This window comes from Anguilla rostrata, chromosome 9 (genome assembly GCF_018555375.3).
Source record: "Anguilla rostrata isolate EN2019 chromosome 9, ASM1855537v3, whole genome shotgun sequence".
NCBI classification, from domain to species: Eukaryota; Metazoa; Chordata; class Actinopteri; order Anguilliformes; family Anguillidae; genus Anguilla; species Anguilla rostrata.
This window is the reverse complement of record NC_057941.1, coordinates 44,293,522-44,308,459: the sequence shown is the minus strand read 5'-3', so window position 1 is coordinate 44,308,459 and position 14,938 is coordinate 44,293,522. Positions and strand designations below refer to the sequence as shown.

Here is a 14,938-nt window from a genome sequence, read left to right as displayed (position 1 = left end):
ATATGGTAGCCAGGGAATGGAATGAGGCAGGAATTTTTTTTTTTGTGGGGGGGGGGGGGGGGATTGGCGGGGGATGTTGGGGGGTTGTATATGACATTCTGTGACCATCCTCAGAAGAAAAGGGGAAACAACGTGAAGCTAAGAGTTCTCTACTTCTGGCTTTTTAGGGGAACAACTGGAATACATTTTTTATGGCGGATATCATGAGTGCAAAATATTTCAACTTCTGATTATTATTGTGTTTCTGTTCACGCAGGGGCCTGTAACAAAGTTTTAATAGTCTGTGAGAGGTTGTAGTTGAGTGGAATTTAGAGATGCGCGTGAGAGAGACATAATCCATTCTTAAATGCAGAGGAATGTTAAGAGAGATCCTTGACAAAGTTTTAGAGCTGAAAATTACTCACTTACTCGTAGCGCTCTGTGACAGTTTAAGGAAGGCTCCACAGAATCAAAGTACAATTAAATGGGGGGAAGCCAACACAAAGTGCAATATGACTACTGCACTTAAATTAGGTGAGAGCCATCAAGTTTGATTCTAAAGAGCTTTTCAAGTTTAAGGTGCAGACTGCCATATTCAGCTTTATATAGGTATTATAAATCAAATTGTCACATTTGCAGTGAACATCATACGGAGTTATGTGATGCAGCTATGCTATTGGGGAGCACTGGTTGCACGTTGAACAAACCAATAATCCAACGAAAGTAGCATGTTGTGCGAACAACAACGAAGCATAACTCACATAACTGAATTTTACACATTTACCAGTCTCCTAATTATATATTCTGGCGCCTACATACCCTGATGCCCCCCCCCCCGCCCCCCCAACCCCAAGCACTGGTCATGTATCGCTCTGAAAAATGGCCAGCAGCAGTTTAATTATTCACAAGCCACGGCTGCCGGTTACCAGTGCCCTGGCTGTGTAGAGCCATAAAACAACAAGCAGCCTTTTGTCTCTAGCAGTGATAAGATCAAAAAGCACTCCGATCTCTCAGAGGGGCCTAGTATATACATATATATATATATGTATATATATATACTAGGCTCCTTTGAGAGATCACATTGATATATATATAGACACATACACACATGCACACTTGCCCCCCTAAGACTCAGCAATTCATTTTAGTCCCCTGTGGAGTATGTGAGTCTTTGGTCTTAATCTCAAGAGTCACATATGCTGAAACCTGCACTACAAAGGAACTTTCAATAAAAATAAAATAAATTATGCTTTTCAAAATATTTTCACTGCAATGCTCGTATTATGTCATTATCATTAAAACAAAATGCTTCACTTTTTTCTGCCGGGAGTTAGGTCATACAAATATACATTACGAAAGTATACAGACTCCTGCACAATTGTCAAATTAGTTTACTTATGGCACCACATTTAGGCACTAATATTTGTAATAAATCTGCGAACAAAAATATGTGGGAAAAGTATAGACAGTTGGTACACACAATAAAATAAAAATGGAGGCACGCTTTCAATAATAAACTGCTGAAAGTTGCATCCTGCCAATCAGATCCTGCCCAGAAAAGGCCACGCCCCCAAAACAGAGACAGAACCAGGAGCCGTATGGGAGAGGGAAGCCGCTGTGAGGCCGACAAGGAATTCAATGGAAATGGAGGAAGCGTGCATCATTCAACATGAAGGGCACCGCGTAAACCCAGACCGCCTGGCACGGTGGTGAGAGAGAAGCCGTTACTCCACAAACTCGTCTCAAAGCCGCCCTGGAGCGCGCGTGGAAGGGATCCGGCTGAAATACGGGAGGTGGTTTTTTGAACATATGAGATTAAAATAGAGTCTTGGGGGGTCAAAAATTGAGCCTTGTCTGCCGAAAACTAAACAATGCCCGCACGTGTCCCACCTAACACCACCCCTACAGTGAAGCATGATGATGTAAATACCTTGCTAGAGGGATTGGGACTGGGAAAAACTTTGTCAGAATTAAAGGAACAATGCAAAGCACAGGCAAGTAAAGTCCTGCATAATCAACCTCAACGGGACCAGAGGGGAGGGACACAATGCTCATTCCAAGGGGGAAATCTCTTCAGATGGTTCGCCCTGCTACACTATCCTCCTCACTAATTCATGGCCACGGCAAAGCCATTCTTTCTCACTTCAGTTCTCAACTGTGTGTGGATATTGATTTTTCTGTGCAATTACTAAGGCCAGGTACGTTTTCCTGTAACCTACACCTGATCAATGTATTAAAGGGATAGTTGACTCCAGTCAGCAGAACTTGCACAACACAAATAGAATTTCAAAATGGCAGCCAGGGTACTATTGTCAAGGACCAGTTAGTGAATCAAATAAGGCAGTTAAGTGCTCATCCTATCTCCACAATAATCTTTTCCTTTAATTTAATGGCCAAATTAACATATTGTAGATGATGACAAAATATGGACTATATTGATCCCACTATTGAATTACTGACTAAAAAACCCTAAAGAAATCCTAAATTGGTATTATGACATCTAAACTCGTTTTTCACTTTAAGACCAGAATGTCACCCGTTAGATATGACAGAATACACTTCAGCCTAAAACCACTGGTGGTGCCTGTTGGAAAATTCAATGTGAAAAAGAAAAGGCACATCTTGTTTGGCAAGGTGCAGACCAAGGAACTTGCAAGCAAAACTGAAAAAGAAAGGTCACACACTCTTTTTTCAGATGCAGTATTTAATAGTCAATGTTTCAGCAGCAAGCTGCAAGCCCTGAGGATGTCAGCTTCCTGTCGAAACGTTAGCTATTAAATACAGAATCGGAGAAAAGTGTGCGACCTTTCTCTTTCAGTTTTGCCTGTGGTAAAATTGAGCATGCTTTCAAAAATTGCTTAAATTTACCATCTCCACGGTGACTTACATAATTGAAGTCAAGTTGCTCAAGGGTACGATGGCAGTGCCCCACCCAGGGGTCGCACCTGCAAGCTCACAGTTACAAGCCCAGCCTCCTATATAACCATTAGGCTACACCACTGCCGGCCGATTGGATGAATAACGGATCAGATCCTCTTATGCTAACACAGGAACAAATCAGCAGCAAAAGATGTAAAATGATTGGTTACTGGGGAGTATAGGTAATATTGACACTGGAGCTAGACAGCAAACTGCTATTAGCACCAATGTGAGCACAGAGGGACAGCCCTTAAAACTGAAACATTCTTTAATCCCTCATTTTCTACGGGGGAGGTAGACAGAAATACATCTTAAAATGTTGCTCATCACCAACTTTGCGAACCTGCAGGGGCAAATCAAATAGAAAGAATGAAAAGCCAATGTCTCCTTGCGGCAAATTCCACCAGGAGCAAAGAGCAACAGCAAATAATCAAGGCTTCGGAGTGTGTCTTCAGAGCCAAACTAAAGAATTTTATTCAATAGGTCTGCAGCTACGGTCTTTTTACCCCTTGGCTATTGCTTTCACTATATCACCAAGAAAGCTGAAAAGCCGTTTTAGAAATGGTCAGCAACCCGCTTAATAAATAGCAAACTGACCGAGAGGAAAATGCTGACTTCTGTAGCACTGTCCTTTCTCATAGAAAAAAAATTCCTGCTTCGCTATGGAAAATTAAAAAAAACCACCTCTGGATATTGGGCTGTCGATCTTTGCGCCAAAGCACCGATCTTCAGTGTAGTGCCGAGCACTAAGGCCTGATATCAAATTCAGACCATGCTTAGTCTGAGCACACTGTGATCCCCAGCCCTGTGGGACACATAATTGGACGTAGCAGTGATTCAGCGAGTGTGGTGATTCAGTGATAGAGGGCTTCAGTCAACATGGCCGTCCCCAGCTCATTACACAAGAGTGACTGTCAGTGTTCACTCGGGGCACCTGCAGGCAGATCCTGTTCCTGTAGGGCTTGACCTGCATTCTCCACCCATGCAACGACTGCGCAACTCTGATTGGTCAACAAAGTCACCTGACGGCACTGAATTGGAGGAACATGCAAGAGTTCGGATGAGCCCTCCAAATGCACCTAGAAATTTTAATTTGGGGGGGGGGGGTGGTGGTTGGGATTAAAACTCCAAAACAAACCTATTTCCTAAAATCTAATACTATAATCTCATGTGGCTAAGAAAGCTGTCACATGCTGTCCCTTGTTCAAGGGACCTGTGCAAAGCCCCAACCCAATTCTCCCAGCATGCACTTTGCTGGCCAGCTTGTGTGTGTCACAGCAGATTAGTGCACTGATAAACACTGTTGGGGTTACACAGGGAGACTGTACATCCTCTTTGGGAACACTTGCATCGTCAAAACGGAGACAAAAGGCAGTACAAGAAAAACCCGGCATCAAAAGAACAGGGAGAGCAGGAAAAATGAAGCAACATACATCAAAGCATACACAAATTAAGCTCAGCTATGCATTACCATGGCAATGACCACGTGTCAGTGTGTCACAAAAACAACCTAGGAAACTCTGCCAGGGCAAAAGTCTTGTGGATAACCACCTTAATACTGACCATGGTCAAAGAAGAAAGACTGGAAGTACCCAGTCACAACCAGAAACTGAAACGAGCATAAACCTTACAAATTTAAGCACCCCAAGATATGCATTTGCCTTTTGTTGGAGAAGTTTACAAAAATGACTCAAGTTTATTTGAATTGGGCAGTTTCCATGAACAACAGCAATTTTGTCACATTGGTTTCTTCACTTCACTGGTTTTCACAATCAGCTTACGTGCAGAAGTACACTGGCCACCGATCCTTGATCACACTTCACAACACTCAAAATGCAGTGAGGGCCAGGGCTGACCTTCCAACCATGGCAGAATGACCAGTGGGGGGAAAGGGGGGGGGGGGGTGAATACTGTGAAAAGGCTAATCACAATCTCAGAATGGCACAGAGCCAGCATACTGGTCCACACCCACGTCTGCACGGCAAAGCAGACTGGCAGGCACGTGCAGAAGTTTCACTTTTAAAAGAGAACGCAGGTGCACACGGATTAAGATTCCCCAATTCAGGTTTTTATTGAGAATAGCCGTGGGAGTAAATTCAACCGGTATACATGCCTCATATCTCACAGTCCCAAAACTGAACAGGCTTGCTCTGTGGCAGCCCGAACTGGTTCCTGCAAAAGGGGAAATTACAATTCGGCCTTCCTCTTAACATCAATGAACAAGTCAACAAGCAAAAATGAAAGCCTAATGCAGTATGAGTGAAGGCTTTACTCTATAAAGTCAGGCCTTTAATCCCTTTCCCGTGACCCGCATTGGAGTCCAGTCCTGTGAACTCCTCTAAGCGTTGCCAGAAGCCTCTCTGTACGGCCAGTGGGGCCCTCGAAACCAGCTTCTCTCACATCAACACACACTCAGCCACTTGTGTATTGTGAAAACAAAGATCATGTTAGCCTCTTTTAGCGCATGAACATATGCACATTTAAAACTTAATACAGCAAATCCCCCCCCAAGTTCACCACAAGACTATGTCCAACAAAGGAAGAGCTGGCATTCCCAAAATTTTCAGGAAAGGGCCTTCCCCAAACTGTTGCCACAAAGTTGGAAGCACACAGATCTCTAGAATGTCATTGCATGCTGTACGATTACATTTTCCCTTCAATGGAACTAAGGGACCTAGTCCATACCATGAAAAACAGCCCCAGACCATTATTCCTCCTCCACCAAACATTAGTTGACACTGTGCATTCGGGCAGTTAGCGTTTTGGCATTCGCCAAACCCAGATTCGTCCATCAGACTGCCAGAAAGCGAAGCGGGATTCATCACTCCAGAGAATGCATGCCCACTGCTACACAGTCCAATGGCGGTGTGCTTTACAACACTCCAGCCGACGCTCAGCGTTGCGAATGGTGATCTTAGGCTGGCGGGCAACTGGTTGGCCATGGAAACCCATTTTGCGAAGCTCCCGATGAACAGTTCTTGTGCAGACGTCGCCTCCGGCGGGTCTGGAACTTGGCAGCGAGTGCTCCAACCCGAAGACAAATTTTTACACGCAACAAGCTTCAGCACTCAGCAGCCCAGTTCTGTGACCTTGTGTGGCCTAGCGCTTCGAGGCTGAGCGGTTTTTGCTCCTCGACATTTCCACTTAACCACAATGACGGCACTTAGTTGACCAAGGTGGCTCCAGCTGGGCAGAAATTTGACGAAATGACATGTAGGAAAGGTGGCATCCTGTGACAGTGCCACGTTCAAAGTCACCAAGTCGCCTTCTGTACAATCCATTCTATTGCCAATGTTTGTCAATGTTAGATTGCATGGGTGTGGCAAAACCCACTAATTAAAAGGGGTGTCCACATACTTTTGGCCATGTAGTGTATACATACAGACAGGTGACAAATTCAAGGAAAAACCAACATAAAGTGTCTTGGTAAGGAGTTGGGCCACCTCAAGCCTCCAAAACAGCTTCAATGCACCTTGGCATAGATGCTACAAGTCCCTGAAACTCTACTGGAGGCATGGAACACCATTCTACCAAGATATTCCCTCATTTTATGTTTTTACGCTGGAGAGCGCTAACCAAAATCTCCAATAGGTGTTAAATTGTGTTGACTGCAAAGGCCATAGCATATGATTCACAGCATTTTCATACTCATCAAACCATTCAGTGACCCCTCGTGCCCTGTGGATCAGAGCATTATTATCCAGGAAGAGAACACTCCCATCAGGATAGAAATAGGATAAAGGTGATCACTCAGAATAACTTTGTATTGATCTGCAGTATCCCTTCCCTCTAAGGGGACAAACCATACCAGGAGAATTCACTGCAAGGGTCAAGCATTCATGCCTGTACCACTCGCTTGGAGTACGCCACACATGCACTCACCCACTTATCAAGAACATGGTGAAGTATGACTCATCTGACCAGATCAGCTTTCCACATCTCTGTAGCACAGTGCCTGTGGTTATGGTTTCTGGGGTTTTTGCACTGTAACCCTATAATATCCCTCTCTGTGTAGTTGTCTACGGACTGTTCTTGCTGACACGGTGTGATCACGCCCTGCATTGACAGTCTCAGTCACCTGAGGGAGAGTTGCCGTTCTGTTTTTCTTTACATATCGCACCAACGCACGAGCGTCATGATCATCGAATGTGCGCTTTCGACCACAATTTCCTGCCCTATTAACTGACGTCTTTCCCATAGATCGAAATGCAGACGTCACTTTAGTCACTGTTCCAATTGAAACACCAGCCAGTTGAGCAGTCTTAGTGACTGAAGCTCCCGCCATTCGTGCTCCAATAATGAACCCTCTTTCAAAGTCACTTAGGTCTTTTCCTCTTGTCATCTTGATCCAAAATGGAGGTCAACAGGGCCTACTCAGAATTGGTATGCATGTCACAGGGCACGACAGAATGTTAATTCCTTAATTCTATCAGGCAGTATACCTGTACGGAAGCAACTATATTAAGTTTCTCCACTCATTTATTCAAGTTTCCATTAATTTGTCACCATCTGAACATATATTTTTTTTAATCTTCAAGGATTCATTGCATAAATAACCCACTGCCATCTACATTCATCCAAACAATACATTTCAAGCTACAATACATTCTGGAACACAGATCTTGATTGGTCTTCAGACAGTACTGATGAATGGGACAGTATTGGGAGACTGTGGTCGATCAGGTAGCTGTCAAAACAAGCAGAGGTCCCTGCCCAGTGCAGGAAATTCTACTAAGCTGCCATCCAGGTCCTCCACACCAGCATCTGTTAGATGGCAAAGCAGAGAAAGCAAATGCATTAACAAGATGCTCAACTATTCAGACATCTAAGATCAATACATAAGTCCAGCTGTCATTCAGGAGTTAGTGGTTTTCACAATACAACGCCGGATATTGTAAAGGTGTTGCCCTGGAAACCCAGCAGGACCCAACACAACAGAACCTGCTCAAGGTCTTCAGTGGCAGTAGTGTAGGATCACTGCGTGAAGGATCGCCAGTGGGTAGAATCCGGCCGACCCCCTTTGAAAATGATCCCTTTGAATGTGATCTTTTTTTAAAAAAAAATGTCTAATCCAAAGCAACTGACAACTTTTAGTAAAACATACAATTCATCCAAATGTATTTAAAGCAGTTCAGGTTAAATATCGTGCCCAAGTGTACAATGGAAGTATCCCACCTGAGAATCAAACCTGCAACCTCTATTGCAAGCCTCATTTCCTAAAAATGATACCAAACCGCCACCCACCCTTGTTGCACGTCATCTGCACCTGCCCAGCTCACCTTAATTGACAGCTTTGGCGACCGTGCGACTCCCAAACTCAGCCACCCTGTAGAAACACGTGATAAGCAAATACGTTAGTACCGGAATGAGCCGCATCACACATTCTTTCCAGCTGCTAGACCAAATTAAACAAAGAGGCATGGATGTTACCAGTGGGCCACACCAGCATTGCGCTGGCTTGACACAGCTGGCATGGGATTTACTTTCTGGTCATGTCCACAGCAGGCCAGGAACTACACATCCCAGTAGCCTTGGTATATGACCAATTACTTTTTAACAACCAAGTCAGTCTAGAGTTAAAACGCGTTTCACTTTTTCCCCCAACTTGGCTGGAAAGGGCTCGGGTCACAATGTACGGGAGGCATTCCCCTTTAAAACGAAAGGAGACCAAATAAAGGAGAAAGTGTATAAAACTTACCAGCTCACTTTGAAGCGCCAACTTCACAAAGCATCAGGGACGGCCTAAAATACAGGGGAACAGGATAAGAAATCTACCGCACAAACGGGCACCACTGAGCGAGGGAAAGATTGCCTCCGCCCGATACCGACACAAACTGGCCCGCTTACAAGGGGCCAGTCCTAAAAATGATGCAGCCCGAACTACAGGGATATAGCTGGAGGCTGCAGACTTCAGTACGGTTAGAAGGAAAAAGCAACCGTTTTCGTTAAAAAACAAAATAACTTGTAGCCAAAAACCTAGAGCAGACCTTAATAAAATTAACAATAAAAAAACCTGTGAGAAACATCAATATGGTATTTTGTTCCAATTTAGAGAACCACGACAATTAAATCATAGCCCCTTGACTTCCTGGTTGACGCTTCAGTGAACAGCAAGCATGTCGGATTTATTTTTAACTTGCTTTCTTTGATGTTCAGGCCAAAAAGAACTTTGTGCATGGAAGCTTCCATGCCTAGAAGACCTAGGGTGCACACTTCTTAAGCCAGCCACTGTGTAAAACATTTACAGTGCATAAGGGGGGTTGGTATACTATACATTATAGGCTTAGGAATCTTTTCTTAAAATAAAAATAAAACGGGTAGCCAAACCTCTGGGGATATTCCAATTACATTTAGTTCAACACTTTTCATAATTTAAATAGTTTTTATGTGCAGTTGTGTACAAATAAAAACGCAAGGCTCCAACATTGCACCATTTATGCTGACAAGTCGCACAAACATCTGGGAGTGACAAATTTGAACAATAAGCACATCTCCAGAAGCAAAGCCACAGATCCAACTGCCTGTGACACTACCAGTGTTACCACTTCAAAGACACTGGCAGAGTATTTTACGCTGCATCAGCTGATGAAAGGAGAATATTATCACTGCTGGAGGCCTAAGGGGAGGAGGATGTGGGGGCGGGGTCTCTGTGTGATATCTTAACTCGAGTAGAATTTTTGGAATGCTTTTCTCCCCAAAGTTCTAGAACTCCACTGCTTTCAAATACCAGTAGTGATTGTGACATCAACATCAGAATGTCAGTTAAGACCATTCTAATGACAGATTCGTGATCATACACCTTTCACAGGGTTAAGCTGGGCAGAGGGGTGCCATCATGAATACCGGGGGAAAAACTATGCCACGGAATTCTGACGGCGGGTGCCAGCGGACCCCTTCTCATTCCACAGATGCCAGTCCGCACGCAGCCGGTCCAGAGCGGCGGCAGACCTGAGTGGAAAGCGCTTGTCTCAGCACAAATACCAGGACCCCCAGGCACCGGGAGCCATGGAGACCAACGATGCCAGATGCCGAGTTTCTGTCGCACTGTGTAATGAACAGGCCAGCTTGGGGGAAGACAGCTGGCTGCAGATACCATACAGTGCAGTCCTACACCACCCCTGGGCAGCCAGAGGGGCTGCCCCTTACCCCAGCAAGTTTTAAATGGCCTGAACCATGGGCCCTGCAGCAACACTGAAGCCTCAACGTTGGTTGTTCGACTTCCCATAACTAACTGTGTGAAACAGTGCATTTATGAAACACCTGACATGCAGTTTTAGGTTCAGCGTCAATACAGCTCAATAGATGTCTTAAGGAGCACAATTCTTAGAGCTTGTGTAACTAAATGCATCACTGCTGGGCTCAACACACTTCATTGAGAAGGTAAAGAGGTCAGCAAAAACGCAGGTAGAAGCAAATACTTACATGCACTGGACCAACCCAAACAGCTGGTGCAGGGAGAGACACCGTTTACCAGCCAAGGAGCTGCAGAAGGAAGAAAACACCTTTTCAATTCCTTTAACCCCCTCCATCTTAACCCACAGAACGGGGGGGGGAAAAAAGATGCTTGTCTCAGCAGAAATACCAGGACTCCAAAGCACGGAAAGGCATGGAGACCAACGATGCCAGATGCTGAGTTGCTCTCGCACTGAGTAATGAACAGGCCAGCCTGGGGAAAACAGCTGTCTGCAGATACCATACAGTGCTGCTCGGTGGCGGGAAAGACACAGAAAAGCCTTTCGGCGCAAAAACACTGCTTACAATCAGCTACATTTCACTGCGTCTCCATCAGGGGATTAGGGACAGCGGTGCAAACATGAGAATTTTTAAGCGATTAGCATTTAAGGGGTTTCTCCATCTAAAGCGCAGGTTTAACAGGGGCCAAACAGGGCCAATACGGATACCCAACTGCAGTTCTGCAAGGCTATACAAGTAAGGCAATATGAGATTGGCTGAAACTAAAGCTTTCTATTGTGAACTCTGGTAATCAAAACTGGTTTGTATTCAACCATTCAAAAAACTTGAATGCAACTACTACATGCAAACATTTTAAACTGAATTACAGCAAAACAAAACCATCAATGCACTTAAACTTGGAAAATGACAGTAGAGGAATTTACCCAGAATAAAAGAGAAATACATTTAACTGGTGCACTACACATGGATAGCCAAGATTGACAGAGTTCCTTTGGCCTAAGTGTGTTACTCACCACTAGCATTACGCGACCAAGAGCGCCCTCTACTGGACAGCAAGACCTAGGAAAGATGAATAGTCAGACGCAGGAAACTACAAAAGCAGCATCTCTTCGTTTTATGAAAGTCTTGTTCTGCAGTTTTATCCCACAGGTCTAACGGCACTAGTCCTGAGGGTAAAGCGAAACCACAGGTTCATTCTACGAGGCATTTCCAACGACTAGGCCCTACTGTAGAGAGTCTGTCGGGATAGACCTCGAGGGAACAGTTGGGTCTGGCTGTCCTTTACAGAAGTCGCATTCGAGACCATTAGAAAACAACAGCTGGTAGAAAATGGCGTAAAGAAACATAGCGCATGATCTGATACAGTGATGAAGAACAGTGTGGTCAAAACATGTGGACGCACTACTTCCTACTATTTCCACCAAATGCCTATATCAAAGTTCAGAAGTCATTACACAAAAGCAGTCAATATACCTTTATGCAGGGCCATTGCCAGGTTCACGGGTCAGTACCACAAGCCAGGGGCTGGAACCTAGAGGTAGCGAGTTAACAGAGGGGTGAACAAGTGAGCACTGAAAAATGAAAACGAATTAACATGGTAGCCAGCACCAAGGCATCAAAATGCAGTTGGAGCGAAAAAAAGTACTGAACACATTTCCAAACAGTTCAGAAAGGCATAGCTCATTCACATTCTTCAGAGCAGTTGAACATTTTGCCAATCATCATTACAGCAAATGTATGGCACAACACATAGCAGAGGCTGACAATATGACACTACTCATTGAAACATTAATACTGCGTGTTGCAACTAAATGCTTATTTGTCACATTTTAATAGTGTCTTCTAGTGTGTTTTTAGCCAAGCTACTCTGAAAGAGCAACCTTAGTTTCAGTTGGGCTGTATAAACAAAGGTTTAATAAAAGGAATATACTGTATAATAAAAACCTATAACACAGATGTAACATACCTGGTATTCTTCAATCCCCCGTCTTTCACTTCATCCTAAAATTCAATTAAAATCAAAATTAAAATTCACAATACTGCACAGATGCTCCATGACTTTAAACAGATGGTGGTGTCCAGCCTCATTAGTAACACTGCCACTGGGTAAGCACAGCAGTGGGTTGCAAGAGGACGGTTTTATATTTGCACTACAACAGTACTCAGCCCACAGTGTCAAAGGCTTTGACTGAAGTTGTGCCAAATAATCATGCAGAAACTGCCCACTGCATTAAAAATGTACTTACTGAGCACCATCACTCGAGCCTCTTCGGACGCAGGTTGTCCACACAAGTGGCTAGTAGCCCTAAATTTCTTGCTGCAGAGAAAAAAGGGGCGAGCTCAGTTATGTGAGGTGACAAAGGATTAGCTAAAGGTTTCAAAGTTCAAAGACAAACTGGGAGAACAATTTTGGTAAAACACGCAGCTTTTTGAAATGTACAAGGAACGGCTGGAAACATTCAAAAATCAAAGAATTCTGACACCCTTGTCCACAGGAAGTACCATTTTGAACCGACATTGTTCAGCTGTTACGTTGAAGTGAAGATTTCGGTTATTTATTTGCTTATATCTATGAACACACAATACTTGTATTCGTTAAATGTTTCTTTTAAATGCAAGTGACATACAAATGACCATAGTTTCGCTGCGTGAGTTAGGCCCGCCTTCCTCCCTCTCTTGGTTGGCGTATGTAGAGCAGAGCAGGGAGGACAGTGCCTGAACGCCAACATAAATAGGCCAGTTGTGCGACCGTATCTGTGCCAGGTAACGAAATAAAGATTTTCAAAATGGGAAAAATGATGCCGTTATTCATCGTTTCTTCAAAAGAACGTGTCATATGCCCTAACAAAGACTGCAAAATTAGCAAGATTGTTTGGATAAATGTTAGCTAGCATTTAACTTTTCCACTTTGGCAGACGAGTCGAAATTTTAAAAGACTAGTGGAGGAGGGAGAAACTGCACCACAGACTGGTTGACATTACATTAGTTATAATGGCCGTTAACGGTAACACTTAGGCCTACTTACTCTAATTGAAATTGATGAATATCATTGTGTTTAGAAATGAGATTTTGGATATCAGGCACCAATGACTTAAGTCCTTATCTTAGGTTTTGAATTTTTATGCAATTATATTGTCCTCCAAATCATTCTGATAACATAACGACGAGAACAGGCCATTCAGCCCAACGATGCTCGCCATTTTCCTAACTAAATTTAGGAAAATGACATGAAGCGTGAAGGTTTGTCTGTAATAGAGACCATTGCTGCAGAAATGGTTTTAGTTAGTGTTCCTTTGCATCCTGTTCATTCTCTCGGTCACCGGTACAACTTGCGAAAAGAGATGTGCAGATTTCATTTTAATCTGGAAACACGGCCAGATCATGCATGCATGTATAAATATTAAATTGCCCAAAAACGAAATGTGAAGTCAGCGCAGCAAAATTTAATAACCTCTATAAGTTGCAATACATTTTTATAAACAGTACAACTCACACAGGGAGTCGACCGCCACAAAATTATCAACCTGTGGAGAAACACTGGTACTAATCCTTGATATGGGGTTAACTATAGTGCTAATGCTGCTAGGAACCCATCGATATTAGCAAAGATACTGCATGTCCCGAAGGTAACCATGTCAGATATACATGATAGCTAGCTAGCATGCTAAATGTCCGATTGCTCGCTCACACCATTTGACGCGAAATGATTTGGCTGCTAGCTTCCAGCCGTCAGTTTATATATGAACGATGTTTCAGGCCTCATTGTCACCACTGTAACCAAACTTTACAATGATGGAAGCAAAACCCGAAATTCATGTAGCCATGTGAAAACTTCGAGATTAACCCATGGACGAAGGTAACCCGAATGTAACAGCTACCACATGGCACAGGATGAAAGACAGGCCGTAGAAGTATCTAGACTGACGCTAGCTAATCAAATTACCATGGCTAACAAGCTATTAAAGCTGGCCAACCAACCTGAACATCTTTGTAGCACTGTGGCAAGACTTAACGAACATCAAAAATAAGACTCATCTTGCCATAAATCAAGCTACATACAATATATAAGGGTAGCCAGCCAGGATAGATAGGTTATTGTGAACACGTGGTCATCCCAGAGTAGCAATGTTCTTTGTCATTAAACTAGTCGAAATCGTAAGTCATTTTCTCACACAATCAAATATATAATTCAATTTGTTTAAATGGAAGATGGAATACGATTATAAGGAATAAATTCCGATACCTTACGTTGATTGCATGTTCTACGATTCGCAAGTCGATTGGCCTGCAAACTCTTCCCTTTCAGATCTGGAAAACGAGGCAGTAAGAACCTGTCGTTCCGATTTATACTTCACTTGAACGGCAGCTGCACTTTACGGCATACAGCAGTTATCCAATCACCGTTGAAAGAAAGAGTTGCGTCAATGGAGAGTCAAAAAGCTGGACGGTCACGTGGTTCATATAAACTTCAGAGTTTCCAGACAGAGCCACGCTGCCGATCTGAAGGCATGTTTTTCAGTAAAAGCATAGACCGCAAACAGCGATTTATGATATCTGGCAAACAATATACACATTGAATTACAGTAATTAAATTACTGTATATAAATTGGAAACCGACATATATCGGATATGTCTATATGTGTGATCACGTGAATATGGTCAAAACAAATGTGGCAAAATGACCTCAAATTATAGGATTATTATAAACAGCTACCTGGCTGTTCCAGGAAAACAGGAAAAAATTACTTTAAAATGTACTTTAATTTATCCAGCAGATGGCGCTATTAAACTTCAGTATGACTGATGCTGAGAATTTCCGCAAATCTGGTTCATTTTAATTTTGTTT

At 43.4% G+C, this 14,938-nt stretch overlaps 1 long non-coding RNA gene and 4 other non-coding genes across 5 annotated transcripts; all 5 read right to left on the bottom strand.

Moving 5' to 3' along the window:
- Positions 1 to 4,944: 4,944 nt before the first annotated feature.
- On the bottom strand, positions 4,945 to 14,479 carry LOC135263872 (uncharacterized). Its single transcript, XR_010332556.1, has 9 exons — positions 14,336 to 14,479; positions 12,339 to 12,409; positions 12,059 to 12,093; positions 11,566 to 11,623; positions 11,106 to 11,151; positions 10,321 to 10,380; positions 8,597 to 8,640; positions 8,178 to 8,224; positions 4,945 to 7,662 (listed from the first exon to the last, which is right to left on the bottom strand). It is a non-coding gene; the product is annotated as an uncharacterized LOC135263872 (long non-coding RNA).
- LOC135264355 (small nucleolar RNA SNORA8) lies at positions 9,860 to 10,002 on the bottom strand. The gene has a single exon (XR_010332676.1). It is a non-coding gene; the product is annotated as a small nucleolar RNA SNORA8 (small nucleolar RNA).
- LOC135264354 (small nucleolar RNA SNORA8) lies at positions 10,461 to 10,602 on the bottom strand. The gene has a single exon (XR_010332675.1). It is a non-coding gene; the product is annotated as a small nucleolar RNA SNORA8 (small nucleolar RNA).
- LOC135264360 (small nucleolar RNA SNORA18) lies at positions 11,216 to 11,349 on the bottom strand. The gene has a single exon (XR_010332680.1). It is a non-coding gene; the product is annotated as a small nucleolar RNA SNORA18 (small nucleolar RNA).
- On the bottom strand, positions 11,752 to 11,824 carry LOC135264353 (small nucleolar RNA Z40). Its single transcript, XR_010332674.1, has one exon. It is a non-coding gene; the product is annotated as a small nucleolar RNA Z40 (small nucleolar RNA).
- Positions 14,480 to 14,938: the final 459 nt, after the last annotated feature.